Here is a 20,572-nt window from a genome sequence, read left to right on the forward strand (position 1 = left end):
AAAAAGACAAATACATAAAAATGAATTAACATACACATAGGATTGGATATTCTAGTTGACTTAGCCTGCATTCTCTGAGAGTATAAATGTCATCATAATCATCATTTTATTTATATGTGTCCCTACATAATGTTTGTCATAGTTATCCATCCATGAATGAGGAGATTTCAATGGACTGTATACGAATTGGCTTCACAAGATGTGTAGGTCGATATCTCTGGTGAAGCCTTCATAACCATCTCCGCATATTGATCACATGGCATTTGTGTTCAAATTACGATCTAAACCGTTTTTTAATTCCTATTTTGCAAATAGTGATCTTCCAACAAAATCTTCTGGAAGCTATTATTGCTGTTGATGAGTTAACATGAACTTCATGCAAACTGGCTTTGTGTAGGATGTATATCAGAACATTATTATTTAACAGAAGAAAAATGACCAATTACTAGTGAGATGCAAATAGAGCAATTAAAAATACCAAGCAAGAACGGTCTATTTATCTAAATTGAGACGTTATTGCTAATTGCAATAATCAGCTGAATACTTTAAAATTTATCTGTTTCAGAAGTAGCTGTAAAATTGTCATGCAAGCATTTATATGATTTTCAGTCCTTTGATTGGTTACCATTTTGTTTACTTTCACTTTAAATGTCTTGTATTTCTTCAGTCATTTCATCTTAATATAATAATTTATATTGCCATCTCACTAGTTGGTATGTCGTGTATCCTGTCCTGTCTGGAATTCTGCTAGACTCCTTACCCGTGGCCCTGTGATGCAAGGTTTTGTTGTGTGGTACATTAATTATATGCCACCCTTTCTTGTTGACCTTGTTCTTCACTATATAGACAGGCCTAATTTTGAGAATTTGGCCCTCTATAAGATGCTAGAGGCATTTTGTAGTACAAGTAGTATCTTGGTGTATCTTACCTATTTAAGGTATGCTGAATCCGATAAAGGTGGATACCAAACTAAAAAACTTGATCTTGACCATTGAAATGGCCATTTAAAGTGACCACTAAAATGGCTGCCAAATTTTTTTATCACAAATGTATGATATCCAATAAAACTTTTAAAGATAGAACAAGCCTGAAATTTTTCACAAAGCATGTTTAGGTAAAAACAAATTAGACACCAAAACAGAATTTAAAAAAGCCAATCCAATATGGCCGAAAAAATCCAAGATGGCGGACATTTTCTTAAGGCCAATATAGGAACCGCCGAATTTCTTTATCACAAATGGATGATATATCAAATAAAACTTTTAAAGAAAGGAAAAGCCTGAAATTTGTCACAAAGCATGTTTAGGTAAAAACAAATTAGACACCAAAACAGAATTTAAAAAAAGCCAATCCAGTATGGCCGAAATAACCAAGATGGCGAACATTTTCTTAAGGCCAATATAGGAACTGCCGAATTTCTTTATCATAAATGGATGATACATCAAATAAAACTTTTAAAGATAGGAAAAGCCTAAAATTTGTCACAAAGCATGTTTAGGTAAAAACAAATTAGACACCAAAACAGAATTAAGATAAAGCAATCCAATATGGCCGAAAAAATCCAAGATGGCTGGCATTTTTCTATAGGCCAATATAGTAGTAATATAGAAGTAATATTAAAGATTATGAGTGCTGAATACTTTAAGGCATTTAAGCATAAGAGACTAGAATGTAAGAGATAAAAATTCTAGTAAGTCCCTAATCCCTTGAACCATCACTATATTTAGGGTTTACGCAGGGAACACTACACTCTTCCCTGCCCTATCTGCTAAATATAGAGCTTTCAAGTATTTTATCTGGCACACTATATAAGCATATAGAGTGGCTACTCAGATTCCTACTTATATTTGCACAGCACTATATGCCAGTATTTCTTTCAACAAGGTTTTTAAACTTGACTAACCACCTGAGAAATTTCTTAATAGTTTACTCTTACTCCTCAGAGCTGCCCAATGCAATTCATTCATTGCGATATTGAAATTCAGGCACTATTAAGTGAGATGATTAATGTTTTCATTAGACATTTCAAACCAATATCACTTATAACAGTTCAGATTTAATTTTGCTTCACTAAAGAGTTTCTTATTACTGTCAAACAACCGTATCCTCCCATGCATGCACTGGTTTCCTTGTCAGATGTCAGTGAATGAGGCTTCGTCTTGAGACTAATGCATCATCTAAATACACATCTACATATCTACCAGCTGAACTGCATGAGCATCTAGAGGATTATATTTTGATCCCAGTTAAAATGCCTTATCCAGCGACTTACAAATTTAATTTATTGACCCATAAGCAACAGCATTAGGGAAAAGCTGTGTTACTATGATATCAATGATTGGAGTTTGTTTGAATAATGACATTGTTATAAAGCCAAAGGATTCAAGCTTAATTATCAAGCTCAACCAATAACAAGTACAATTATGAAAACCTTTAATTATTATAAATAACGAAATGGCATTGGATTTTTTAAATGTTTAGCGTGAGCTTCATAATGGCTATGTCAAACAGTCAGTCAGAACGTCTGAATCTTATAACGGCCGACTTTTCTCGTAATGGATGTGTTTTTTCATAATGGCTGAGTTTTCTATCCATAATGTCAGGGTGAAAATGTATCAGCTCTGAATTTGAAGTGCTAATGCACCCAATATTGCACAGTTAATTAATAATGCATATTATAAAACTCATATTGACTCAAAAACCTCCGAACCCTTGGCCAGACTAAGAAAAAAAGTTTTATCGTTGGCAGCAACATTGATCGCCCTGTGACATCGAATGAGATGTCAAACTTATGACTTCAAATTCTGCTAAATGCTCGTTTTATTTTCTTCACAAGAAACCCTATACCACGCAATTTATGAATAATTAACTTTAAAAAAGCCATTATATTATGCAAACGTTTTTGCTTTCTTTCTTTTTTTTAATAACAGTTACTTGTACTTCAAGCCGGCACAAGGTAGGTTACGACAAAGTGTTCTACTGTGGTGTCAGCCAAACAGATAAACTACAACATGCACATCCAGGCTAAAATTGCCCAAGAGTTTTCTAATTGTAACTCATCAACACATTACTACTGCTACATGAAATTGTATGTACATACGAACCGAATTCAAATGAAAAAAAGTTTGCTTTGTATTATCACACTTATGTGATACCTTCATTTTATTACAAACAAAAGTATTTGATTACTCATCTAAATATTTCATATTTGCATAGGTTTTGTTATCCAAATAGTTTCCAAATTTGTTAATAAAACACAAAATAGCTAGGTCTTTGCAATTTTAAAATGAAAAAATAGAAAGTAATCATAATTGCGCATGTAAAAATAATGTTATCCGGTCAATCTCTGGAGAAAAAGTTAACCATTCTTATTGTTGTGAAAGAATAAGAAATAATTGTGACTTAATCACTTACCTTTTAAAGTAATTTATGGCTACTACAACCTTTAAGGCGTGTAAAATTTGAGTTATTTGTTTCTAAAGGTAATGATTTTCTTGCAGTTATCCTGACTGAGAACATTACTAAATGGTCAGAGGCTGAGCCATTCTTAAACTACTCTTCCCCCACCATTACTCACTGGGACATTCCTATAGCTACAATTACCACCACTATCACAAAACGTAAGTCCCCAAGACACTCAGCATCAACGGCAACATTGTTTAATCTGAGAGCGAGCTTCCCATATAAAAGTTGTAGGAGGCTTATCAGAAGACAAGTATCACCGTATGAATACTTATCAGTTCTTACCACCAATACTCCACCACTAGTCCCTAACCACCATACATTTGCTACATATACCCTTAAAATATGGACAAATAGTCTTGTTGGTATTTACAGACCGATGAGTTGGCTTCATGGATAGTGTTGGGAGCACTAATGTTAATTTAAGCCACCCGTAATAGTTCACTTGTCCTAATAGACTTGTTTTAAAACAAGCCACACTTATAAATGCTAACAATTTGCTCAGCCTAAGCATATAACCTATTTGCCAAAAACTTTAAACATTCACCAGGTTCTCAATTGCATTTCAGCTGATGATTGTGGGATTTGAAAATGAAAGCGTTACAGTTGCGTTTGCCAAATTACCGGATAGGATAGCCTTGGTCAACCTAGGTTCAAAGTCAAATGATATCATGGCATGATACGCTCATAACCTTATTGTTTTGCAGTGGAATCCATTAAAACCCTAAAATCAAACAGAATGTCTCCTAAGGAATCTCTAACCCAGTCAACTGATTTACATTACCTTACCTAGATGTTTTGTTATTGTTGCTGTTCCTGGATAGCGACATATAATATTAACAAGATTTAACCATTTCTCCCTGAACAACACCTGCCATAAGCCATTCAAAATGCATAATCAAATGCCACATGATAACAAATCGAAAGACAAAAAAACTCAAAAAGGGACCCCTACTGTGCACGCCATCCGCCATGCTTTTGTCGTGTTAGCTTTATATAGAATTAAACTACTTTCTTTATGTGCAAACCTTGAATCAAGTGTGGGGGGCTTCTAATGGGTAAACAATATATGAAATATTTTTCTTAAGAGAACAAACATTAGTTCTTTTGTTCAGGAATGAGGTTTTTTCAAGATTTGTTTTTTCGAAAACCTGGCTGAACGGCGATTTCTAGCATTTTTGGAAATGCTAATAATTAAATTGAATCTGCCCGCTAATCGTTTTTATATTTAAGACCGACATAGCCTTTGTCACATTCTTGAGCAGTAAACAAAAATCAGAAAACAACATATTGAAAGACTAAATGACTTATCAAAGCCAATGCTTCAGACTGTGATGTGTACATATAAACAAATGGGCATTCAATTCATGAGTCTGATTTGAAATATACATATGAAACCATATTGAGAGTTTTATTACATTACACAGTAAAGTTCTTTCAAAGCTTCAGTATCAAATTCATTCAGTAGATTCTTAAATATGATATTAGTTTAATAATAAAATATAGTTTTACCTCACATGATAATAATAATCATGCTTTGCGAAATAAAAATATATATGACCTTCATGACCTTGTTTTACGCGTTTACCTTATATATTACTAGAAATTTGTAATTAATTAACATAATAATTGTATAAACTTAGAGAATATTGAATAATCATTTGATTTTGAAAAGAATAATTAATTACATCAAATTTTATCTTAGTTTTAATGACCTATTTTAGTATTTTTAAGCGGCCATTTTGAATTGACCTTTTGAAGGTCAAGGTCAATTTTATTTTCTTGGTATCCACCCTCATCGTCTTCAGCATACCCGTTTAAGGTTAAAACACTCTAGATATTACTTGTACTATAAAATGCCTCTAGCATTCATATTTTCTTAAAATCAGTCCTGTCTAATACATAATGTAATTTATTGTTTGTTTTTTTTTGTAATTTTTGTATTTTTTTCATCTCTATATCGTTAAATTAAGACATCTTTGCATCGTATAGTTATTTCATTTTAACATCGTATAGTGATTTCATATTTACATTATAGACTTCTATATAATATCTAAATCGTATAGTTATGTCATTTTGAATAGTTAAGAAATCCAATTTTTAAGGTCATAAAACAAAACAAATGTGTAATATTTCGTATGAGTTTAAGTTTGTCTTGTATTTATCAATAAAATCAGTTCTCGAAAAAGTTTCCTCAGTAGCGATATTAAATTCAGAGTGTTTTAAAGTGTAACTTTGGTCATATTGTTATGTACATGTTCGAATATATTCCAAGATGTCTTTATCCTACGGAATGCATTCAAAATTGAATTACGTTTACTTTCTTTGGAAATATGTTTAAATTGTTGAATGTATCAAATGTAAAACATTTGTGTCATATATGCACGTGCATATGTATTCAAACATTACGTTTCTCTCATAAACAATTAAAGATTTTAATCATAAAACAATGATTTTGTTGTTGTTTTGAAAGAACAATACTAAGGACTATTCGGACGATCTATTTATGTATTCTATGTATATGTTATATCTACGATGAATTTGATTTAGATTGATTCTGACATAATTTTATGAGTCTATGCTTCGACCTAAACCAAAGGCTTTTGAGGAACTCCTTGTGAAAGTTTGGCTTATGATATTCATATATTTAAACAAAATGATCCTGTTTATGACAATTACGCAAAACTCGCTGTTATGTTTTGACTATTGAAGCCTATTGACATTTAACTTCCTGTTTTTAGTTTATTACTCATTTATGTACCCCAAAGAAGATTGTTCAGCCAAAACGTTGGTATATTAGAGGGAATTTCAGAGTTTGCAGTTGACTACGTATTTTTTACTTATTATAATTAAACAGTAAAACATTTTTATTGTGGAACTTTATAAGCTAAAATGTTCTTTTTTCCGTGTGTAATAATGACTTTACAAGCACGACCGAATAGTTAACAGCGAAAATTTGCAATTACACTGTGATAAACATGTGACAAACTATACCAATCTTTATGAAACTTTCCATAAGAGATCAATAGTTCTTCGCCCGTTACTGTTGAAATAATGATTTCAAACTATAATGTAGTTTTTGTTTAACTAAGAAGTAATGATAACGTGAGAGCATGAGAACTGACGAATGAGAAGAAAACAAAATTGACGTCCATGTCCTAACATATGGGTTTCTTGTCTGCATCGAAATACGTAGACAAAGGATTAATGATTGAAGAACATTTGACCTACGTCCAAGGTCTTTACGAACTTCATGATGTTAAGTGATCAATGAAAATCAAACAACAACAAAAAAGTTCGTCAAAATTCCACGTGCTTCCTCTTAACTGAAATGTCAAAATGTTGCCATATTATACAATGCTTTCCAACGATTACGCTTGCTAAGTTATTACTGTAAATATGTCACAGAACAATTATTTCGTGTTACCGGATATTAACTGAAATGGCTTGTGTTAAGACATCGACGTTACTTAGCAATATTGAATATGATACGCAGGCATGTAAAGTAGCAACGTTTTTATTTTGCCCATCCAGTTTTGTTTGTTTGTATTTTTGCTTAAAAAGTTTATCGTATTTAACTAAAAATGTTTATCAATTTTTAATTTTTCCAATAGATATTCTACTAGCACTGAAATACGTTTATGTCTCGAAAGAAGACCATTCACCGGATACCTGAGCAATTACAAAGTCTTGTGTTGAGGATTTAAAAGAAAAAAGTACACTTAACACTACAAACCCTTACAGTTGTACATTTAACATGGCCTTAACCTATTTCATGAAGCGCTGTTCTTAACAAAATCTTCACGTCATCCCTCCCACACACCAAAACCCACACACAAAGCTTTGGAATAACATAGGACATAAGCAATCCCTATCTGGTATGTGTGCCTAATTTCAGTAAAACAAATACGAAATTGAAAAATTAATATAAAAAAAAACAAAGCGAAATGTACTTAAATTTATTCAAAGGCTTTAAGAAATGTATAAGAGAAACATTATTCAATTCTAAAAATAAACAAGAGGGCCATGATGGCCCTGAGGTCGCTCACCTGTATATAGGCCCCCCCACCCCCGGGCCAATTTTTACCCAAGGGCTTTTATTTGTTTATTTGAACAGACTTGGTAGACACCCATAAGAAGATGTTTCATGCTAAACGTCTAAGTTCTAGCTCATTGGCCTTTTTAAAAGAAGATTTTTAAAGTTTTTACTATACACATATAGTTAAAAACAATGACACCCCTGGGGCAGGGCCAGTTTTGACCCCCGGGCGTTTATTTTAACAAACTTTGTAGATATTTACTTAAAGATGTTTCATGCTTAATATCTAAACTCTAGCTATTTGGGTTTTTCCAAAGAAGATTTTTAAGTTTTTGCTATACACATATAAGGAAAATCAATGACCCCCCCCGGGCGGGGCCAGTTTTGACCCCAGGGCTTTTTTTTTGAACATACTTGGTAGACACCCATAAGAACATGTTTCATGCTAAATATCTTAGCTCTAGCTCTTTTGAGTTCTTTAAAAGAAGATTTTTTAAGTTTTTACTATATGCATATAGGGAAAATCAATGACCCCCTGGGGCGGGGCCAATTTTGACCCCAAGGCTTTTATTTGAACAAACTTGGTAGATACTCATTAGAAGATGTTTCATGCTAAATATCTTAGCTCTAGCTCTTTGGGTTCTTTAAAAGAAGATTTTTTAAGTTTTTACTATATGCATATAGGGAAAATCAATGACCCCCTGGGGCGGGGCCAATTTTGACCCCAAGGCTTTTATTTGAACAAACTTGGTAGACATTCACTAGAAGATGTTTCATGCCAAATATCTAAGCTCTAGCTCTTATGGTTCTTTAAAAGAAGATTTTTAAGTTTTTACAATACGCATTTAGGGAAAATCAATGACCCCCGGGGCGGGGCCAATTTTGACCCCAGGGCTTTTATTTGAACAAACTTGGTAGACACTCACTAGAAGATGTTTCATGCTAAATATCTTAGCTCTAGCTCTTTGTGTTCTTTAAAAGAAGATTTTTAAGTTTTTACTATATGCATATAGGGAAAATCAATGACCCCCTGGGGCGGGGCCAATTTTGACCCCAGGGCTTTTATTTGAACAAACTTGGTAGACATTCACTAGAAGATGTTTCATGCCAAATATCTAAGCTCTAGCTCTTACAGTTCTTTAAAAGAAGATTTTTTTAAATTTTTACTATATGCATATAGGGAAAATCAATGACCCCCAGGGGCGGGGCCAGTTTTGACCCCAGGGCTTTTATTTGAACATACTTGGTAGACACCCATAAGAACATGTTTCATGCTAAATATCTTAGCTCTAGCTCTTTGAGTTCTTTAAAAGAAGATTTTTTAAGTTTTTACTATATGCATATAGGGAAAATCAATGACCCCCTGGGGCGGGGCCAATTTTGACCCCAAGGCTTTTATTTGAACAAACTTGGTAGATACTCATTAGAAGATGTTTCATGCTAAATATCTTAGCTCTAGCTCTTTGGGTTCTTTAAAAGAAGATTTTTTAAGTTTTTACTATATACATATAGGGAAAATCTATGACCCCCTGGGGCGGGGTCAATTTTGACCCCAAGGCTTTTATTTGAACAAACTTGGTAGACATTCACTAGAAGATGTTTCATGCCAAATATCTAAGCTCTAGCTCTTATGGTTCTTTAAAAGAAGATTTTTTAAGTTTTTACAATACGCATATAGGGAAAATCAATGACCCCCGGGGCGGGGCCAATTTTGACCCCAGGGCTTTAATTTGAACAAACTTGGTAGACACTCACTAGAAGATGTTTCATGCTTAATATCTTAGCTCTAGCTCTTTGTGTTCTTTAAAAGAAGATTTTTAAGTTTTTACTATATGCATATAGGGAAAATCAATGACCCCCTGGGGCGGGGCCAATTTTGACCCCAGGGCTTTTATTTGAACAAACTTGGTAGACATTCACTAGAAGATGTTTCATGCCAAATATCTAAGCTCTAGCTCTTACGGTTCTTTAAAAGAAGATTTTTTAAGTTTTTACTATATGCATATAGGGAAAATCAATGACCCCCAGGGGCGGGGCCAATTTTGACCCCAGGGCTTTTATTTGAACAAACTTGGTAGACACCCATTAGAACATGTTTCATGCTAAATATCTTAGCTCTAGCTCTTTGGGTTCTTTAAAAGAAGATTTTTTAAGTTTTTACTATATGCATATAGGGAAAATCAATGACCCCCTGGGGCGGGGCCAATTTTGACCCCAAGGCTTTTATTTGAACAAACTTGGTAGACATTCACTAGAAGATGTTTCATGCCAAATATCTAAGCTCTAGCTCTTATGGTTCTTTAAAAGAAGATTTTTAAGTTTTTACAATACGCATTTAGGGAAAATCAATGACCCCCGGGGCGGGGCCAATTTTGACCCCAGGGCTTTTATTTGAACAAACTTGGTAGACACTCACTAGAAGATGTTTCATGCTAAATATCTTAGCTCTAGCTCTTTGTGTTCTTTAAAAGAAGATTTTTAAGTTTTTACTATATGCATATAGGGAAAATCAATGACCCCCTGGGGCGGGGCCAATTTTGACCCCAGGGCTTTTATTTGAACAAACTTGGTAGACATTCACTAGAAGATGTTTCATGCCAAATATCTAAGCTCTAGCTCTTACAGTTCTTTAAAAGAAGATTTTTTAAGTTTTTACTATATGCATATAGGGAAAATCAATGACCCCCAGGGGCGGGGCCAGTTTTGACCCCAGGGCTTTTATTTGAACATACTTGGTAGACACCCATAAGAACATGTTTCATGCTAAATATCTTAGCTCTAGCTCTTTGAGTTCTTTAAAAGAAGATTTTTTAAGTTTTTACTATATGCATATAGGGAAAATCAATGACCCCCTGGGGCGGGGCCAATTTCGACCCCAAGGCTTTTATTTGAACAAACTTGGTAGATACTCATTAGAAGATGTTTCATGCTAAATATCTTAGCTCTAGCTCTTTGGGTTCTTTAAAAGAAGATTTTTTAAGTTTTTACTATATACATATAGGGAAAATCTATGACCCCCTGGGGCGGGGTCAATTTTGACCCCAAGGCTTTTTGTTTGAACAAACTTGGTAGACATTCACTAGAAGATGTTTCATGCCAAATATCTAAGCTCTAGCTCTTATGGTTCTTTAAAAGAAAATTTTTTAAGTTTTTACAATACGCATTTAGGGAAAATCAATGACCCCCGGGGCGGGGCCAATTTTGACCCCAGGGCTTTAATTTGAACAAACTTGGTAGACACTCACTAGAAGATGTTTCATGCTTAATATCTTAGCTCTAGCTCTTTGTGTTCTTTAAAAGAAGATTTTTAAGTTTTTACTATATGCATATAGGGAAAATCAATGACCCCCTGGGGCGGGGCCAATTTTGACCCCAGGGCTTTTATTTGAACAAACTTGGTAGACATTCACTAGAAGATGTTTCATGCCAAATATCTAAGCTCTAGCTCTTACAGTTCTTTAAAAGAAGATTTTTTAAGTTTTTACTACATGCATATAGGGAAAATCAATGACCCCAGGGGCGGGGCCAATTTTGACCCCAGGGCTTTTATTTGAACAAACTTGGTAGACAACCATTAAAACATGTTTCATGCTAAATATCTTAGCTCTAGCTCTTTGGGTTGTTTAAAAGAAGATTTTTTAAGTTTTTACTATATGCATATAGGGAAAATCAATGACCCCCCCGGGCGGGGCCAATTTTGACCCCAGGGCTTTTATTTGAACAAACTTCGTAGACACTCACTAGAAGATGTTTCATGCCAAATATCTAAGCTCTAGCTCTTATGGTTTTTTAAAAGAAGATGTTTAAAGTTTTTTCTTTTGGTTGCCATGGCAACCAGAGTTCTGCATGGAATTTAATTCTTTGAACAATTTTTAAAGGTGACCACCAAAGGAACATTCCTGTGAAGTTTGGATGAAATTGGCTCAGTGGTTTATGAGGAGATGTCATTTAAAGCAAAAGTTTACGGACGGACGGACGGACGACGGACGGACGACGGACGGACGGACGCCGGACGAAAAGCGATCACAAAAGCTCACCCTGTCACTTTGTGACAGGTGAGCTAATAATTTAAGTCTTAACGTCAGGAAAAGGCTTCTGTCAGTGCCGTTAGCGTTAAGAGATACGTCTCTATGTATCAGTGTCTACAATAAGTATCTGACCTCGGTACAGGTAAATGGCCTTGTGTTCGATAACCTTAGAACTGTTAAAACAGAAAGTATATTAATCAAGCAAAAGAATCAAGATTCTGAGACAGTCTTTTTCTTAGAATTGTTAAAACTTAAAGTATATTCATTTAAGCGAAATAGTCTTTCAGGGCGGTACACTAATGCGATTTCTCACAAATAGCGGAAGGTCAATCTTTTAGGTGACAGAAATAGAATGGTCCAAAGAAAAGGGATAAAATAGACATAAAAGTTGTTAATTTGTGTCTTTATGTCCGAAATGCTATTCAGTGAAAACGGCCTAGGATTTCAAAGATTCTCGAAAGTACTACGTCACGAGCTTTATTTTCTACTCAGGCTCATGTTGCAAAAATCTTGTTTAAGAGATGACACATTGCTGTGTTAAATATTTTACATATAACAAGAATAATATTAAAAACATTCGACTGCAATGATGCTTTGATTGCATACAAGTTTTTGTAATAAATGAAGTATATTTGTAGTAAAATTATTTTGTGGTTATGAAGCAGAGGTGATATATAAAAGAAACGAACATGTAAATAGAGATATTTCACTATATGGAATTATCAAAATTGTAAAAGTTGTTGGCAGCATATCAATTTGATAGATCCCTACTGTGGCCTTTTATTTGAATTACAATACATTTGATCTCAAAACATTGACATGTGTTCAATTGTTATGAAATATTTAGTGGTATATTTCTAATTCCAATCTACTTTAAAAGTTTATTGCCATGTAGGGATCTATGAATTTTAAATTGAAATAGGACAATTATTTTCTCATTAGTTTAAACCGTCACGTGGTATATATACATATTAAACATGCACATTATTTTACTTTATTTTCTTACATTTAATGGACGACATGTAAGCTTGTTTTCACGGACTTTGGATGATGAGAATAACCACTTTGAAAATAACCACTATAATAAAAAATGACGTCAAATAAAACATTCTACAAGACAAGTACCATCCAACAAACAAATCAATAGACTCAACTAAAATGTAAGCGTCTAATTATTAGTTTCCAGCGATGCGCGAACTTTATGTAGATTCAATGCCCATTCTTAAACTCTATTCTATAGTTGCAAAAATGACTTGCAAATCAAATTCAAGTAAAAACATTACCGTAACAGCAAATTTCAGACAGAAAATACTACTTTCTGTGTACAGCAGATTTCGTACAGAAAAGTATAATCGCAAGTTTAGTTTCGACCATTGTTCTCTCGCGCAATCTTGAAAATGCTGCTTATATGCTGTACACTGTACACTGATCGGACAAGCAAGCGATGGCGTAGGTGTACGTGTTAAACTACTTGAAATTGGTATTTATAGCATGAAATCCATATTTAGCAATTCATCATAATCATTTAATCTACCAGCTCTCGACTACTTTTGCTTTTTTGAAAGTACATTACAATTTTCTCATTATCTCTCTCAATTCGTGAAAGCACTGGTCCGCTTTTCATTATCAATGTTATCAAACCAACGTGTTTTCTCTGCATGTCCCTGGGCTAAAGGAAAGATGAAGAGCCTATTCAATACACGTGTATCGTCTTACAAATGTACCTTGCAGTGCTTTATCGTACTGGGTGATTGTAATATAATAACTTTTCTGCAGCATTGTTAACGAGTTATGACTGCATAATATGGACGTCATTTAACGTTTGTTTACATAAATATGCACGTGGTGCATATAGCGCGCCCCGTCTGAATGGTACAAGAAGTTCGAGAATATGAAGACTGCTGTTGTCTACATATTTTGTTTATTTTTCTCTGTATCTGTTTTCGTAGTAACATATGTTCCCGTTTATAAATATTACTTTTCGTATATCTGACATTAAAAAATGCTCTTGTCACTAGAAAATAATACACTTCTAAAAATATATCATTTACCGCCCTTAGAAGTAAAGTACGGTAATGTTTAAAGCTTGCTGGCTTTTTATCTATCAGAAAGATTTTTTATTTTACCACTCTATTATTTTTAGTATCTTGTTTTACAATAACAAAAAAGTGATAATACGAAAAATAAAACAAACAAGAGGGCCATGATGGCCCTGGGGTCGCTCACCTGAACATAGGCCCCCAGGGCCGGGCCAGTTTAAACCAAAGGGCTTTTATTTGAACAAACTTGGAAGACACCCATTAAAAGATATTTCATGATGTTAAGTTTTTACTATACACAAATAATGAATAACAATGACTTTTGCCCCTCCCCCTCTCCCTGGCAGGGCCAATTTTGACCCAAGGGCTTTTATTTGAACAAACTTGGTAAACATCCATTAGAACATGTTTCATGCTAAATATCTTAGCTCTAGCTCTTTTGGTTCTTTAATAGAAGATTTTTAACTTTTTACTCTATGTATATAGGGAAAATCAATAACCCCTGGGACAGGGCCAATTTTTGACCCCAGGGCTTTATTTGAACAAATTTGGTAGACACCCATTAGAATATGTTTCATGCTAAATATCTTAGCTCTAGCTCTTTGGGTTCTTTAAAAGAATTTTTTTTTAAGTTTTTTAATATATGCATATAGGGAAAATCAATGACCCCCTGGGGCGGGGCCAATTTTGACCCCAGGGCTTTTATTTGAACAAACTTGGTAGACACTGATAAGAAGATGTTTCATGCTAAATATCTTAGCTCTAGCTCTTTGGGTTCTTTAAGAGAAGATTTTTTTGAATTTTTTACTATATGCACATAGGGAAAACCAATGACCCCCTGGGGCTGGGCCAATTTTGACCCCAGGGCTTTTATTTGAACACTCTTGGTAGACATCCATTAGAACATGTTTTATGCCAAATATCTAAGCTCTAGTTCTTTGGGTTTTTTAGAAGAAGACTTTTTAAAGTTTTTACTATATGCATATAGGGAAAATCAATGACCCCCTGGGCGCGGGCCAATTTTGACCCCAGGGCTTTTATTTGAACAATCTTGGTAGACACTTATTAGAAGATGTTTCATGCTTAATATCTTAGGTCTAGCTCTTTTGGTTCTTTAAAAGAAGATTTTTTAAGTTTACTATATGCATATAGGGAAAATCAATGACCCCCTGGGGCAGGCCAATTTTGACCCCAGGGCTTTTATTTGAACAAACTTGGTAAACATCCATTAGAACATATTAAATGCCAAATATCTAAGCTATAGCTCTTTGGGTTTTTTAGAAGAAGATTTTTTTAAGTTTTTACTATATGCATATAAGGAAAATCAATGAGCCCCAGGGCGGGGCCAATTTTGACCCCAGGGCTTTTATTTGAACAAACTTGGTAGACATCCATTAGAACATGTTTCATGCCAAATATCTAAGCTCTAGCTCTTTCGGTTTTTTAGAAAAAGATTTTTTAAAGTTTTTACTATATGCATTTAGGGAAAATCAATGACCCCCTGGGACGCGGCCAATTTTGACCCCAGGGCTTTTATTTGAACAAACTTGGTAGACACTCACTAGAAGATGTTTCATGCCAAATATCTAAGCTCTAGCTCTTTGAGTTCTTTAAAAGAAGATTTTTTCAAGTTTTTACTATATGCATATAGGGAAAATCAATGACCCCCTTGGGCGGGGCCAATTTTGACCCCCAGGGATTTTATTTGAACAATCTTGGTAGACACTCACTAGAAGATGTTTTTCATGCCAAATATCTAAGCTCTAGCTCTTTGGGTTTTCTAGAAGAAGATGTTTAAAGTTTTTTTTTTTGGTTGCCATGGCAACCAGAGTTTCTGCATGGAATGGAATTTCTTTGAACAACTTTGGTAAGGCTTCACACAAGGAACATCCCTGTGAAGTTTCATTATGATCTGCCTTATGGTTTCAGAGGAGATGTCGTTTGAAAAGTGTGAACGGACAACGTACGACGGACGACGGACGACGGACGACGTACGACGGACGACGGACGAAGAGTGATCCTAATAGCTCACCCTGAGCATATGCTCAGGTGAGCTAAAAACCACACACACACACACACACACACACACACACACACACACACACACCAATAACACACGCGCGAGAGCAATCATGCACACCCACATAACATTTTATGACACTTTTCGATTTAAGACACTCAAAATAAAATCAACAAGTACACAGAGGTGAGATATTTAGAATAGAATATCATCTCGTTTTTCTACTGTTCACTGATTTGAATTATATTGGTGTATGTGCAACCATAATTCTGTATCGGTAGTATACATTACAATAATTTTGCATCAGATATATAGCTTTATAAACTTTAAGTGTATGAGCCATTTGGCATTCTCAACAGTCTTCTCGATACACAGTTACATTTCCATACTGTTGGTAAAATAACGTAATATATAATCTGCACACTTTCTTCAATTAATGTACCGTATATTCAACACTTGTTCATTCGGTCGGTAACGACAAATAATAATTTGTACGTTAAATAGGTAAAGAACCAGTCCCTTAGCACGGTCACTAAAATTAGTTTCAAATGAGCACTGACCGTATATAAAGATACATCAGTTTTCAGTTTATAAGTGCTGCTTGCGTCATTTTTGATCGTAAACTTTAAGGGAGTTTCAATTTGAACTAGTAGCACTTCGTGAGCACTTTCGGTATTGCTTGTTGTGAAACTTCATGCGCGTGTAGCGTCTTAATCGTCTGATCGATGTAAATGATCATCCAAGTTCCACACGTTACTGCAGTATATTTACTACAGTGCACGAGGCACAACTATAGGAGCTGGTTAAAATAGATAACACGTTTCATCTAACCTTGTTATCTTAAATCAATAATAAGCCTCCATGACAATCGTTTTACTCGTACACAGTGTTTTGCTTGGTCATTGTTTTTGTGTATTTAGAAGTCATACATATGTTGTGACCGCTTATAACCAGTGAACACGATAAGGTTGTGACATAAATAACTCTTGATAATTTAAAAGGGGACACATTATGCCTCAGAAATATAATACTTGTTAAGATAAGGCAAACACGAGTTTTATAACGTTTAATTATGGTTCTAGAGCGTGTTATATGCTTACCACGTAAAGAAAGTAAATTATTTCTAATAAAGTTTGTTACATAAGTAGTAAAATGTAAACAAAGTTGTATTTGGGCTTGCTTCCATACAAAATACTTAATCACCATTAGTACTAGTGTACTGTTAGTAAAAGGCGACAGAAGCAAAAAGATTGGTTCGGCCAATGAGTAACTGAGTAACTTATTAAAAACTATAACAGGACTACAAAAAAGGCCTTGGGAAATAAATCGAAAAGCAAATTCTGGGGCATAATGGGCCTTTAACACACCAATCGCAGGACAAAAATTCGGTTTCATAAATTTTGTACTTAGATTCCCTTTTCCTTATATTGTTTGGATTCCGGTCTGTTCACTTAATGTACATGCATTTGAGTGAATACATGATAGACAATACAACTTAATGATTATAACAAATTCGAGTATGCGCTACTAAGCAAAATGAAAATGAATTCAATACATTTTTTAATCCAGTTTAAAGCCTTCCATTACAGTTTATCTGTAGTCACGACATAGAAAATTAAAAACAGTTCATGTTTGCAAAAGTGTCGACTCTGTGATGAGGCGCATTTTGTTGTCCGATCGCAGGAAATATGATTTTCGTTGATGTTGAGTAGTATTCCATCGAAGTGATAATTTAAATTTTCTCCTGATTTAGCATTACGCAGACCCGTGATACATTTCCATATTCCATCCGTAACATGCCGACCAAGGCTTCTCTTCAATTTTATCATAATATAATTTGCATAGCTAGCTTGTAATGACAACAAGCGCCCAAATTTTCTTCTATTATTTTATTCATCGCTAAATTTGTGTTGCTACTCATTTATTTAAAATGATGTCTTGATTCAATGGTGCGCTGAACATTCAGCAGTGTATATGTAGTAGGAGGGTAATTTTGTATGAAACACACATAATCTTGTACATTAATGAGAAATAACTATTCACAATTCTTCGACTAAAAAAACTTATTATTTAATGATATGAATGATCTTTCCTTTCAAATTAAGTTTGTAAAACTATATATCTGTGTTGAATGTTGGAATGAATTTTGAAAAAGATTAGTTCGAAAAAGCTTATATGAAAGTCAAAAATGTCCTTAATGGCCCCATGGCACTTGATTAATTTGGGCTTTTTAAACCCTATTTGTAAACAAAGACAGAAGGTTTTTTTTCCTTTTTTTGCGAGTGCTTAAAAAAACAAGGATTTTTAATTTAAAAAAGCTCTTTCGAGAAATCCCGGCCCATTCAAAAATATCATTAATGTAGCCCTTTAATTTCCTTTGATTTTTGATAATCCCTTTTATTTTCCCTTTAGCATTTAAATATCTTTCAATCAATTCCCCCCTTAATTTAAGGCCCCGTTGTCTCAGGAAAAGCTTCATTTCATTTTTGAAAAAAATAAAATATTTGACATATTTGCCCCTTTCCGTTAAATTGTTTTTCCATTAAAGATTTATATGGGAATGCTTTAAAATTTTTGCTTTTGTTTTTATTGGGGTTTAAAATTTTTATATTTTTTCCCCATTTTTTTTATTGAAATGGAAAATCAGATACCACTTTGTTTTCATCATGTTACCTTTACGAAACATTGCTGTACATTCAGTTTATTTGCTACATTTATACAGCTGTTAAACATCTAACATGCTCTTAAACCATTATTAAAACATATTTAAACGTATGTTTTCACATTTCTAAAGAGTTTAATAAAATTTGATATGGATATCTGAGGCATAATGTGCCTTTTTTTGAAAAGAAATTGATAAAATCGCCCAGTATCTTTCATTAAAATCACCAGTGAAATACTAACACTACTACTGTCTATATTTTTCATTTTACAATGCCCGATTAGCGTTTTTCTTCTTAAAAATATCATTGTTGTTCAATTTAATTATCAAAAAATCCCGCTTGTACCACATTCGTAATTCGTATTCATTCTTTCAGTTGAAATCGGTTAAAATCAATTCCGTATCTTTCATAAAAATTGCCAGAAAAAGATTTGCCTACCATTTACATCTAACAATAAATGATACTAATGATCGATAAGCGTCTTTCTTTTCCGATTTATTGACACTGATAAGCATCTTTTTCTATGACCAATACACATTTTCTAAATATAAATATTATTCATAAATGACACTAATAAATCGTGTGTGATAAGCATCTACTTTCGCGCGTTCTCAGCCCAGGGGTGTAATAATACGCGGCTGATGCAATACACATGACGCAATACACTAATTGATTACGTCAACGCCTCTACGCCTACGCCTTCCATACTCAAAAACTCTCATTTCTCCCCTACTATTATTATAATTGTAACAAATATACAAATAGTAACAAAAGGGACTAATATTATAATATAGTAATATTACATGCATTGTTTTCACGTCAAATTAAAAAAAAAAGGTTGCTTTCAATACTGAAAGTAGAACACACTCTGGAATAAAAAAATTGGATGAATTTCAAAAAGACCAAATTCAGGATTTTTTTGTTTGTTATAAAGCTATTTTTATAAGAAAATTTGAAAACAATGTGATTTTGTTAAACCAAGATTAAAATGCACAAAATCAATCAAGTCTTAAATTTTCCCCATTGCTATATGAACAAATGCATATCTACTAGACGGCGCAAAAATTTCTATTAATAGAAATGTTATAATGGAATACTACTTACACAAATCCTCATTTTTAATCACAATGTTTCTCTTTCATTTTACACGTCAATTGTCCTTTGTTGATAGGAATACTATGATCATATGAATTTTTATATCCAAATATAATATAACAAGATCAAACATGTAAATATATATGTACAAAAAATACGCGTATAAAACTATATAAACGATTGTGTAGACCGTTTCCACGAGTAGGCGAAATCTACCTTCTAGAAAGTATGACGCTTCGCTGTAAAAATAGAATATTATCAACTTCTCCGTCGGTGACTAATGTGTACAGAGTTTAAAACATGCACAATTTATGTAATAGATATAGTACATGAACGAGGATATAACACTGGCTGGGGCGACATCAAGGGATATTTCTGCTAAAAGTTGGCGAGGCCGTTAGGCCTAGACAATTTTTTGCAGAAACATCCCGAGATGTCGCCCAGCCAGTATTATATCCGCGTAACTAACTAGTTTCATATACTATAACTGTTTTATCGTAATGGCATAATGTCTTCTTTTTTTGTAAAATAAATAAATAAATAAATCGTTAGCTAGAATCTACATTACAGTTATTTATGATAAGGCAGTTTTTTTCAAGTTGTTTTCGCTGCCGCAAAAAAAAGGTATAAAAAAGACATCCAATGTAAGAAGCGGATTGTAAACTGTTACCAATATTGATTCAAGATAAATGGGCTTTTTTCAGTGGAAAAAATTCATTCAGCGGATGTACCTTTTGATGTAATGAGAGTAAATTTCATTTCATTAATTATCTATGTTTATATTTTTCATTGTATTTATTTATTTCATTTTATTTTATTGTGTCACAGGGTGAGAAACATGTGCAGCCTGACCGGAACTCGAACCCGGGACCCTCGGAATACCGTTCCGCGGCTCTACCGACTGAGCTATCCGGCCGCTTACAAATTTTCTTCCCTAATAAGTGAACAGTTCTGAACAGTGACAATTGACAATTGATTCCTATTTTTATTTGCTACTCGGAATAATCATTACCACTGCCCCATTTGAGCCTCTGTGAATAAAACTATATTCAATGACATCTAGCAAGGAAAATATCCATTTTGTAACAATTGAAATTAAATTATAGCATATTTATATTGATGATTTTAAGTAAACAAAATTAAATTGGCCGCGCGACCAATTTAACTTTGTTTATACGTACTAACAATTTTTAAAGATCCTGTAACATATTTTTACGAAAGTGCAG

General features: G+C 33.8%; 1 long non-coding RNA gene across 1 annotated transcript in view; it reads right to left on the bottom strand.

Annotated features, from left to right (window-relative positions):
- The window catches only part of LOC132733434 (uncharacterized), a 35,205-nt gene extending 15,564 nt beyond the window's left edge, over positions 1 to 19,641 (bottom strand). Inside the window, exon 1 of the long non-coding RNA XR_009626167.1 lies at positions 19,356 to 19,641. This is a non-coding gene — a long non-coding RNA (uncharacterized LOC132733434). The remainder of the gene's footprint in view (positions 1 to 19,355) is intronic.
- Positions 19,642 to 20,572: the final 931 nt, after the last annotated feature.

Source organism: Ruditapes philippinarum, unplaced genomic scaffold, assembly GCF_026571515.1.
Source record: "Ruditapes philippinarum isolate M1 unplaced genomic scaffold, ASM2657151v2 ctg507_1_1_1_1, whole genome shotgun sequence".
Lineage (NCBI taxonomy): Eukaryota > Metazoa > Mollusca > Bivalvia > Venerida > Veneridae > Ruditapes > Ruditapes philippinarum.